The following is a 12,262-nucleotide window of genomic DNA, read 5'->3' as shown; positions in this document are numbered from 1 at the left end:
AGACTATTAATGACACAACTTCGATATTTAACAACGAAAGCGCACATAAGCGCACATAATTTATTATACAGCGTAAGGTTCCATTATAATAACGTTCGTGGTTCCAATTCAGCCTGTAAATCCCCACAGCTTGTGGCAGTGGAAAGGTATGTTTTTCTTTCCGTTTGTAGATTTTTGCTTGTAATTGTAACTGTGTCTGTTTGTGTGTTTTTGTTATTTCTGTATATCCCAAGGTGTCTGATAACAACAAGGTGCTGGAGTTAAACACAAAGGACACTACGGATCCTCTCCTACCCATAGATTAAGGTTCTGTGGTGATGGGAGGTCCAATGGTCCAGTAATGGGAGGTTCTGTGTGGTCCAGTGGTTAAAGAAAAGGGCTTGTAACCAAGAGGTCCCCGGTTCAAATCCAACCTCTGACTCATTGTGTGACCCTGAGCAAGTCACTTAACCTCCTTGTGCTCCGTCTTTTGGGTGAGACGTAATTGTAAGTGACTCTGCAGCTGATGCATAGCTCACACATCCTAGTCTCTGTAAGTCGCCTTGGATCTTGCGTTGTTCCACACTCCATCTTGTCCATCCTCCCTGCTTGGCCTGGGAAACTGCCTTTATGCACATCATCCTCTCCTCCTGCTTTTGCACCTCATTGACTACCATTGAGCTGGGGCTGCTTTGTGCCATACAGGAGGAGCTGACCTGAGACTAAGGCCTCCTCTTCCATGCTGAACTTGCCCCATGATATCACTGATATGAAGGGCAGCCTTTGCATCTTCCACAGCTTCCTTTGCTGTCCACTTTCTTCCAGTTTTCAACACAGGTGCTGCCTCCCTCACACATTCGTCGTGTGACTCTACTAATGTAATTTCCAATCGAACCTTGGCGCACTTAAACTCCTCGGTTAGAGCTGAGACTGGCAGCTGCAGTATCCCTTTACCATACAGTCCCACTCTGCTGAGGCAGCGTGGAACTTGTAACCATTTCCTGACGTATGAACTGATTAACGCTTCCAGCTTCTCTACTGTTGTCAAGGAAACCTCATACACATTGAGTGGCCACAGAAGTCTTGGCAGCAGACCAAACTGAAAGAACCAGTGTTTAAGTTTGCACTGTAAAGCACTGCTGTCTATGCTCTTCAACCCTTCCACTGCTTGTTGTCTCACTTCTCCCACACAAACTGTGACCTTTAAGTTCCCATCATACCGTCTCCCAAGACTTTTTACAGGCTTCTCAGACACTGTTGGTATTATCTCACCATTAATGTAGAACCTCTTATCCACTACTTTACCTTTAATTATAGAGATGCTCCTTGACTTCGTGGGCTTGAATTGCATTTGTGCCCATTCAATATTATTGATTAGTTTGCCCAATAACCGATTAGTACAGGCTACTGTTGTAATTTGAATAATTATAATAGTTCAAATTAACATGCGTTAATCAACTTGAATGAATACTATATGACCATTATCATATCAACTAAACACAGACAATCTATTAGTTATCTGTTAAATAATCTGAATATTAATTCACGTTAATTAAGACCTCATCATAATCATTTTATTTAATGACGTGTATGAGATCAAGGAATTACAATGAACACAAAAACACCCTCAACCACAACAAGGTAGGTTAAAATATTGTAGCAGTTTATTAGATAATAACACTAAGGGTACAGAAAGGAAAAACTTAGAAAACTATCATGATGTAACAGTTCACATACAAACCACTGCAGCACAAGTTATTCCTTGAATGTATATGCTTCTATATCTGTCATTTCTCATTAATGCAATTAACCTACCGAACAAGTGCTTTCCTAACATCCAGTATAGGTTCAACATCTCATTCTAACACAATACATTAACTCCTCTGTCTCAATCTCAGTACAGGCTGTGCGGATCTGCTAGCAGGTGATGACGTCACTCTGCTGACAGTTCCCTTAGGTCAACTACACAGACAGTGGCCCTGCGTCTACCGCTCACAGGAAATATAACTCTAGTTAAACACAAACATTTATTATTTAAATGCAAAATAAAACCTGTTCAATTACAATACTTCTAATAACATATCACAGCTAAGGCTGGACTACAGTTGTTTACTAACAATTTGTAATGAACTCCATTAATTACACAAGTATACTTTCAAACAAGTACTTCATATAACAATATGAGTTAAGCAGCTTAGTTACTTTTAACAAGGTTTAAACTCTGAGGTTTTTCATATGCACATTAAAAGCGCACTTTAAGATAACTATTTTATCAACTCTAGTTCCACAAGGGAAAGGTAAGGGAATTATACTCAACGGTTCCTTGAAGAAGACCCCAAAAGTCTGCAGAACAAATATTCCGTTGTAGTTATATTTTCACTTTGTTTCCACAAATCTTCAAATCCAAGTTGGGCCACTTAGTAGTAGGAGTTTTACACACATTCCGTGTGTACCTTTATCTTCAAAACCCAAGTGGGGTTTTCACACACGTTCTGTGTGTTTTCTTCTTTGAATGCTTCGCCTCGCAGGCAGACACAGTCTCGTTATGCTGTGGTTACGACTGGGAAGCTTGTATCTGAGCCGGGAATGGTTCTTTTCGACGCGTAGATAAACTCACTCGCAGGCGTCTCTTTCTCCTATTAGCAGGAATGCTGAACACAGAGCTTTCTTTGACGTTCGTTTATTGCAGGGTACAGAATCTTCTTGCAGTCAAGAGGTATAAAGCTTAGCGCTATCTTCTCTTATTTTTCTTTTTTATTTACCACCCCCGCACTGACTTGGGAGCGGCGAAGACGACCACACGCTGTCTTTCGAACAGACAGATGTGACACTCGGGAGCCCCCCTATCTTCTCTTATGAAGTCATATTAGACTCAGAAACCAATTCGGGAACCAAATTGGAAACCAATTTAAAGTTCTTGCTGCAAGCTGCCAGTTCTTATAAGACTTTCACACAAAGACCTATACATCCCCCTGTGGCAAAGTGGCTGGTAAGGGGAACAGGTGTAGCGGTGATGCGATGCAGGAGTGACAGGCAGACAACGGTAATTTTGTGAATAAGTGTTTATTGTGCTGTTTCCAGGTCTGGCGACCGTCAAATAATAAACCCCCGGCAGTACACAACAATGTGTAAAGCACGGGGAGCGTGAATAATCCCACACAGTCCTGAACAGAAAAACAAAGGCACGGTCACCAGTCCTGGGTGAATTCAAACGTGCAGGTGCTCTGTGCAGTGGTGCTCCGGATAGTGCTTTTGTGGCGACAGCTCCGGAGGTGTGCTTTAACTGTCTAGTAGTGCGAAAAAAGACAGACAATTACAGACAGACAGAAATAACACATAACACGTAACACTTAGTTCTCTTTTATATTTCTGAGAGCTCCTCTCTCAGTCCTTCTCTCCTCACGTTTAACCCAAACGAAGGAAAAGACCAGCGTTACCCTGGCCCCTGTATGTAATCCCGCATGATATCTAGGTAAACGGTTGCAGCTGCCTTATTACTTGCAGCTGCCCCTCGTTTACCTGTCAAATCAATACGGTCTTACAACAGAGTCTCGCTTCCTTCCAGGCTGACCCACTTCCCGGTCCCGGAAACGAACTGTCAGGCCAGCCCTTCCAGATACTTCTCCTCCCGTTCTTTAGCGCCCTCACAGGTCGGGAGGAAGATTTATCACCAGAACTCATTGTATTTCTGTCACACCCCCCCACAACTGTCGTCCATTGTTTTGGACCATGGGTTGTCTCACCCTACATGGGATGACCTCATGATCTCCTTTGTGACTTTCCTTCTGCTGTCTCCATAAATTCCGATCAGATGCTCCGCTCTATTTATGATCCTGTAGAGACCCTTTGTGTCGGGTTCAGTTAAAGTCCACCGGCCCGAGGCTCACTCCCCCCCTCATTTGTGTAGGGTGGTTCGGGAGTTGCTTCAGTCAATAGTTCACATGCTGCACTGCATACTGCATGTTCAAGAATGAATCCAAAAGATTAGTTCAGATATGTACTTATATCAAAAATAGTTATTAATTCCAGGCAATTGTGCCTCCATAGTCATGATTGTCATGTCATTCTGTGGCAAACTGTGGTTTGCATGCAGGTGCAGGAGTGATGTAGTGATCAATAACAGACAGACAACGATAATCCAGGTGCAATGGTGTTTTATTTATAATCCAAAGTCACTTGACAACTGTAAATAATAATTAATGGTAGTACACAAGGCTATGTACTGTACAGTTTAACCCAGGGGTTCAGTCCCGAAACAATGAACACGGTATTAAATACACACACAAGATACAAACACTGTCACCAGTCCAACCAAAGTGAGTGCTGTAGTGCTCGTGGTGCAAATACAATTTATCGTGTACGGGTTTTGTGCTGGCCTGTAGCGACAGCTCTGGATCGTGTTAGCCGTCTAAAGAACAAAGTATAATTTGACACAACAAAAACAAACAAAACACTCACGATACACGATACAGTTCTTCTTCCTGGTTAGCATTAATCATAACAAAGGAACAGATCACCTTGCTATGTCCCCTTATATACTGTACTGTCAATCATGACCCCTTGGTTAACGATTGCAACCTCCTCCAATCTGCGTCTGTCACATCGTTTCCCTTCCGGGTCGATGATTTAGTGTACCGTAGTTCCGTCCCCTTTCTAGATGGCCGACCTCCGCCTAACCCTGAATATGTCCTGATGGGATGTATTTTTAGTATTTTGTAAACTTGCTGTAATGTGTTAGACAGAAAGTTCCATGATGAGTCAAGATTTCCTTGGGGATCCCTACTCTAGCCATAATCTGCACTAGTTCTTTGGCTATTGCAGCTGCACTAGTGGACCTCAATGGAACTGCTTCCGGGTATTGCATTGCATAAGCTACCACCACTAATATATGTGTATACCCGGAATCAGAAGGTAGCAAAGGGCCCACTATGTACATTGCAATGTGTTCAAAGGGAGTGGAAATAATCGACATTGGGGACAAAGGGGCGGGGCGCACTCGACCCGGCGCTACTCTCTGGCAGTCTGGGCATGTGGCTACACATTTCGTCACTGCATTATGAAGCCCTACCAAATAAAATCGAGCCAATATCTGTTTCCTCATTTTCTCAGCTCCGAGGTGCCCCGGAAAAGGGATATCATGCACCAGCCTCATGACCTTCAGCCGACAAGACGGGGGAACCATCAATTTTGTTACAGGCTATCCTGTAGTGCAGAAATACTAGCGCCCCAGTGCCTTCAACATCCTTACCTTCAATAGACCGGATCTGTGCCCAAGTGTGCACTAGTGAGGGGTCGTTGTTTTGAGCCCTGCACTATGTCCGCGCTTGACTGCCACATGTCCCGTATATTGAGAGGGGCTGGAGTAGCTTCTGCCCTAAATGGCCCAGTAACCTCATGTGGCAGGATTGGCAGAGGGTGAGGCTCAGAGACAGTTTGAAAGTTCAAAAATAAAGTTTTTATTTAAACAAAATACACCAAATAAACAGGCACGAGGGCCAAACAAAAAGGTTTCAAAACACAAAATAGACACAAAACAAAACTTACAAATAAAGCTTCCAGGCTGGGCAACGCCTTCACTGGATTCAAAACGAAAAACAGCACACACAGAAAAACACTGGCTCCTTCTCCTTCCAGAACTCTCTCTCTAGCCAGGGCCTCTCCCCTGGCTTTTATCCCCTGTGGCTGAGCCTTATCTCATTGATGCTCCCTCCCATTTTTCGGTCCTTCTCTCTTTATTTGTTTTTCTAGGATGGAAAACAGGGGAAAACATTTCAGCCTGTAAGGGGAAAATATCACCAATCATTTCCCCTTTTACTTTTTCTGCCACGTTTACGTGTGTGGCTGAGACTGCCATTCATTTCATGAATTCTTTACATTTTGGCCCATCTCGGCCTAGAATAACCGGGTGTGGTAACCTTTCTGCCACCACTACTACTATGTGATGTTTTATCGGTCCTACTGACTAAAGTAGGACATTACTAAACCTTAGCTTTAGTAATGACTAAAGCTAAGGTTTACAATTTTAGAAAAGCAAACTATGAAGGTATGAAACAGAGACTAACAGAAGTAGATTGGAGTAAAATAGAGAAAACATCCACAGAAAAAGGATGGCTGTTTTTTTAAAAATGTAGTATTAGAGGCGCAAAACAATTACATCCCAAAAGTAGACAAATCTAAATCTAAAAGAAAATGGCCAAAATGGTTTAATAGATCAATTAAAAAAAAATATTCAGCAAAAAAAGGCACTTTTCAGAGCATTTAAAAGGGACCAAAAACAAAGTACACAGAAAGAGTACTTGGAACTGCAAACACAAGTCAAAAAGGAAGTTAGAAAGGCCAAGAGAGAGATAGAAATCAATATTGCTAAGGAGGCTAAAACCAATTCCAAAATGTTTTTCCAATATTATAACAGCAATAGAACATTCAAAGAGGAGGTTAAATGTCTAAGAGACACAAATGGCAAAATCATAGACGAAGAAAAAAAATAGCAAATATATTAAATGATTACTTTTCACAGGTTTTTACAAAGGAGGACACGGACAACATGCCCCACATGTCGACCTGTTCCTATCCAATTTTAAATAACTTTAGCATAACAGAGGCAGAAGTGTTAAAGGGACTAGGAGCTCTTAAAATAAACAAATCCCCTGGGCCAGATGAGATCCTCCCAATAGTACTCAAAGAAATGAAAGAAGTTATTTACAAACCGCTAACCAAGATCATGCAACAGTCTCTTGACACAGGGGTTGTACCGACAGACTGGAAAATTGCAAACGTAATACCGATCAACAAAAAGGGAGACAAAACCGAACCAGGTAACTACAGACCAATAAGCCTGATTCTATTATATGTAAACTTATGGAAACTACAATAAGATCTAAAATGGAAAATTACCTATATGGTAACAATATCCTGGGAGACAGTCAGCATGGTTTTAGGAAAGGGAGATCGTGTCTAACTAACCTGCTTGACTTTTTTGAGGATGCAACATTGATAATGGATAATTGCAAAGCATACAACATGGTTTATTTAGATTTCCAGAAAGCTTTTGACAAAGTCCCGCATAAAAGATTAATTCTCAAACTGAACGCAGTAGGTGGTTAACATGTAGAAAACAGAAAGTACTGATTAGAGGAGAAACCTCAAAATGGAGCAAGGTAACCAGTGGTGTACCACAGGGATCAGTATTAGGTCCTCTGCTATTCCTAATCTACATTAATAATTTAGATTTTGGTATAGTAAGCAAACTTGTTAAATTTGCAGACGACACAAAAATAGGAGGAGTGGCAAACACTGTTGCAGCAGCAAAGGTCATTCAAAATTATCTAGACAGCATTCAGAACAGGGCAGACACATGGCAAATAACATTTAAAAGTGTAAGGTACTGCACACAGGCAATAAAAATGTGCATCATAAATAATATATGGGAGATAATGAAATTGAATAAGGAATCTATGAAAAAGACCTAGGAGTTTATGTTGACTCAGAAATGTCTTCATCTAGACAATGTGGGGAAGCTATAAAAAAGGCCAAGAAGATGCTCGGATATATTGTGAGAAGTGTTGAATTTAAATCAAGAGAGGTAATGTTAAAACTTTACAATGCATTAGTAAGACTTCACCTAGAATATTGTGTTCAGTTCTGGTCACCTCGTTACAAAAAGGAGTGCAAAGAAGAGCAACCAGAATTATCCCGGGTTTAAAATGCATTATGCAGACAGGCTAAAAGAATTGAATCTGTTCAGTCTTAAACAAAGAAGACTACGCTGCGATCTGATTCAAACATTCAAAATCCTAAAAGGTATAGACAATGTCAACCTAGGGGACTTTTTTGACCTGAAAAAAGAAACAAGGACCAGGGATCACAAATGGAGATCAGATAAAGGGGCATTCAGAACAGAAAATAGGAGACACTTTTTTACACAGAGAATTGTGAGGGTCTGGAACCAACTCCCCAGTAATGTTGTTGAAGCTGACACCCTGGGATCCTTCAAGAAGCGGCTTGATGAGATTCTGGGATCAGTAAGCTACTAACAACCAATCGAACAAGATGGCCTGAATGGCCTCCTCTCGTTTGTAAACTTTCTTATGTTCTTATGTTCTTATGTACTGATAAGTATACTTTTAATGTGGGGTATGCCGCTGTGTCTCCATGGAGACAGGAGATAGCCACCTGACCTCATGGCTGCCACGGCACACCGCCCAAGAGAGCTGTCCGAATTAAGGTCTGCTCACACCCTGGTCCCGGTGCTTGTGGAGTGGAGAGAGGTGGTGGTGCTCGGCTGCTCCTTCGTGCTGGAGCGGTGAGTAGGCCAGCTGCTCAAAAGCGACCATGTAAGCCTCTGGGTCATCCTCCGCCGTCATCTTTTGTGCCTTTGCTTTAAGGGCCATCATCACGGGTTCTGTTCTCGACCAGCGCCGTGTACCGTTCCTCTCTCCGTCTTTCCTCGACCTCCCATCTACTGTCCAGCGCCTCCAGCAGCGTGTGGCACAGACAGACAATGATAATCCAGGTGCAATTATATTTTATTTATAAATTCAAAGTCTGATGACAAAACGGCAGTAAACAATAACAATGAGAACAGGCAATACAGCTGCTCTGTTGTTAATCCCTGAGTTGGTCTCGTAATAATAATAGTCCCGTTCCTAAACACCCACACGTCACACAAAACACAAACACAAGTCCACAGTGAGTGCTAAAGTGCTTGTGGTTTAAATTCAGTTATTCGTGAAACAATGTGCAATGATGTCCGGGTAAGTGCTGGCCTTTGGCGACAGCTCTGGATCGCGTTTCAGTCGTCTAATAACAAACAGTATTTAGACACGACAAAAACAAACAAAACACTCACGATAACAACAGTTTCTCCATGACCATACAAAGGAACAGATCACTTCGCTACACCCCCTTTTGTACCGTCAATCATGACCCTTTTGTTAACTAGTGCAACCGCTCCTCCAATTCGCGGCTGCCACGTTGTTTGTCTTCCGGGTCGATGATTTAGTGTATCGTAGCTCCACCCCCTTTCTAGATGACCAACTTCCTTCTAACCCTGGGAATGAATTCTTTGGTCATCCAGTCCAGGGCACTCTGTTCCCTTTACACAGTGTCCTCACAGTTCGGGAGAGAGATTTATCACCAAGAATCATTATGTCTCTGTCACAGGAATGCTGAGCTTCAATCTTTGAATTAGCAATCCCTTACCAACGTTCTTCAATAGTACTAAGGGTGTTAAACTACAAAAGTAAACCAATGTACACTGGTAATCCCTTTTGTTTGTGGGTTTTCTGAATGTTTAGTATTGTAATAGTTCAGTCATACAGGTACTTATGTGACAATGTACTGGAAGTGTTTTGGTTAATGATGGACAATTGCTAATAATCAAGTAGTATAAAGACAAACAAGTAGAATTACATGAATTATTAAAAATGTACATAAAATAAATGTAAAATATGTTTTATTTTGAGAGGAACTATTTTCTAAAACAAAAGTTAATGTTTTCAGTTGTCATATTTTATGGGTGATAGACCTTAGGCATTGGTAGACAATGTTTATTGCACTGTATAAATATAGCTTATCAGAGCATATAAGTCAACAAACATACAGTAAATAATATAATTCACGGCAAATATGTAAAATAAACATGGGCAATCAGATTTTAAAACAAGTATCAGCTATTAATAAGTCTAACCAAGGACCTGCTACAGAAAATGCCTGCCTATTTAGATTAAACAAGAACAAAGACAGAAAACTGTTGATTTAGCAACTTGAAAAGGAGTGCACTAAGACAATTGCTTCAGAGTGTACCAGTACTCTTCCTCTTGGTTCATATATGTATTTGGTTTTAATATTGCTGTTATTGATACAGTATAATACTTTGTCTAAAACAGTGATATTATGAAATGAAAATGTTTATATTGTTTTATAGTGACATCATCTGACTTTGTTGTTGCAGCAGTGACTTGAAAACATTTTGTACTCTCAACCACACTTATATAATAAGTTTGAAAAGTGTATACTGTATGTGTTATTCATTCTTATATTTTACCAGTGTCTGTGATTTAATAACAAGATAAAAACAAGATAGATGATATACAGAACTAGTAAATTGCATAATATGGATGTTTGTCAGCTTCATTGAAGCAAATTATAGCCTTATGAAATACACACCTGGAATACATCAGGGAAAAAACAAAATAATAACCTAAAGTGTGGTACAATGCCGTAGGGATAAAGAAATTATACATTTATTAATATATTTATTAAAGGAAGAACAGCTTAGCTGTGAAGCGTTCCAGCCAAAGAACAGCTTAATATTCCACTCCACATTGTGTATCTTATTTTATGACAGGGAGTTCTTTACGATTACTACTGTTGCATGATATGTCTTATTAATCCACAATTTCAGTGTGTTATTTGCATGTTCAGCATTCACATAGATATATAGCAATTGGAGATCCAGCTACCTGTAAAGTGGTAAGATAAAGACAGTGGATCTCTTTTCAAGGTTGCCTGTGGTAAAATGGCATAGTAAATGCATTGAAAAAACAGAGGGAAAATGTTAGTGATAAACTGATATTAAAATAAATAAATAACACATGGTCAACGATGGTAAATAGCAGATGCATGGTAAACTTGCCATGCTGATATTCTGGTGTACATATGTGGGGTTCATAATCCTTAGGGGGCCGTATCAACATTTAATCCCATAAAAATGTAATCCTACAAGAACACCTGAGCCATCAGAGTAATGTACTGTTATTGTGCTTGGTGGTGTGCAAGAGACAACAGTAAATTATGACAATAAAGCCTGCTTGTATAAAAAAAACTGTGCAGCTTCACTATTTGCTGTACAAAGGATGCATCATGTTGCAGGCCTTTTGACTGCGCAAAATGGTTGCAACTGTCGTTCATACTTTAAATACAGACTGCATTCATGACATTGGAAAAATTGACATTTTAGGAGAGTTTGTACCTCTGTGTTTTATATGCCCCCAAGAAAACCCATCAGTATGAAATATTTCCTTTTTGGGAGCTTTCCACCCTCCACTCCAGTCTTTACTTTGAGGGTTTTCTTGCTCTTCACAAATCAATCACTCAGTTTTCTCCAGTCCTTTTCTATTTTTTTCCCAAAACACACCTACGTTGTTTCAATTCTTTGGGCATCAATATATTCTTTAAGTGTGGTATTATATACACGTGGATGTTTACAAATTTATTCTATTAAATGTTTCTCTTGCTTCATTTCCAGCATACCATGCAGCAAATGTTAACATTGTTCAGCATCATCCGACCCCATGAAATTTAAGGTCGCAGACACATGAAAAAAGGCTGTACGGTTTTCCAAAAAAGAGACACCTCGCAAGAGTGTGGATGACGTAATTCCGACCTGTCACACAGGGTTGGAGACTCCCGACTCTGACCAGGAATTATGTCGGAGTCTGAAGTATGAACCAGGCCTAAGGCAAAGGCAGTTCTAGCAGATGTGGCTTGTTGACCATCTTAAAAATTGAGAATATGATGGTGTCTACTGAACCTTCTTATATGAACTGCAGTGACATAAAATGCAGTACATTATATAGTATATGTACAAATTAGTATTGGGTGCTGTGGATAATGTGAGACTATCAATGTAGTTTAACCACAACCAGATTGGTATTAGGAAGCCCTAAAAAATCCCATTCCCATTAGGGCAGCACAACAGAGCCCAATTTAATGGGGCAGCAAGTTTACCTGCACTAGAACTAAAGTCGTCATGGATCGTATAACACAAGTTTTGTAAAGTTGGACCTATTGTATTGAAATATCAGTAATCATGCAATTAAAGCTACATTTGTAGCATCTTCACTTTATAGTTATTTCTGTCTAAGAGGTGTCTCATGGAGCAGCATGCAAAGTTACATCTATCTGGTCCACACTAACATCCAGAGAAGCCTTAAGGTGAGTTTTGCGAATGACTGAGAAGCCCTACAGGCAAATGGCTTTTACCACATTTCACTCTTTACTCTAGGGATACTGACATTTTTGTAGGTATTTCAATAAATTCCTAAAGAGCAGAGCTGGTTTAAATTAATTGTGTGGTGTACCATATAGGATTCTTTGCTTCGCTCAATACAAACCCAGCAGCCAACAGTCAAAATGTATCCCCATTGTCAACATTGTGGTTGAAACACACTTGTTGTTTTACAGTTGTTTTTGTAGGTTTGATTTGTTATGATTAGAATCATTATATCTACATTACATTCTGGTATTAACAGTGATATAAATTCAATATATGATTAAAATA

The sequence above is a fragment of the Acipenser ruthenus genome, chromosome 1 (assembly GCF_902713425.1).
Source record: "Acipenser ruthenus chromosome 1, fAciRut3.2 maternal haplotype, whole genome shotgun sequence".
NCBI lineage: Eukaryota > Metazoa > Chordata > Actinopteri > Acipenseriformes > Acipenseridae > Acipenser > Acipenser ruthenus.
Note: the sequence above shows the minus strand (reverse complement) of the source record.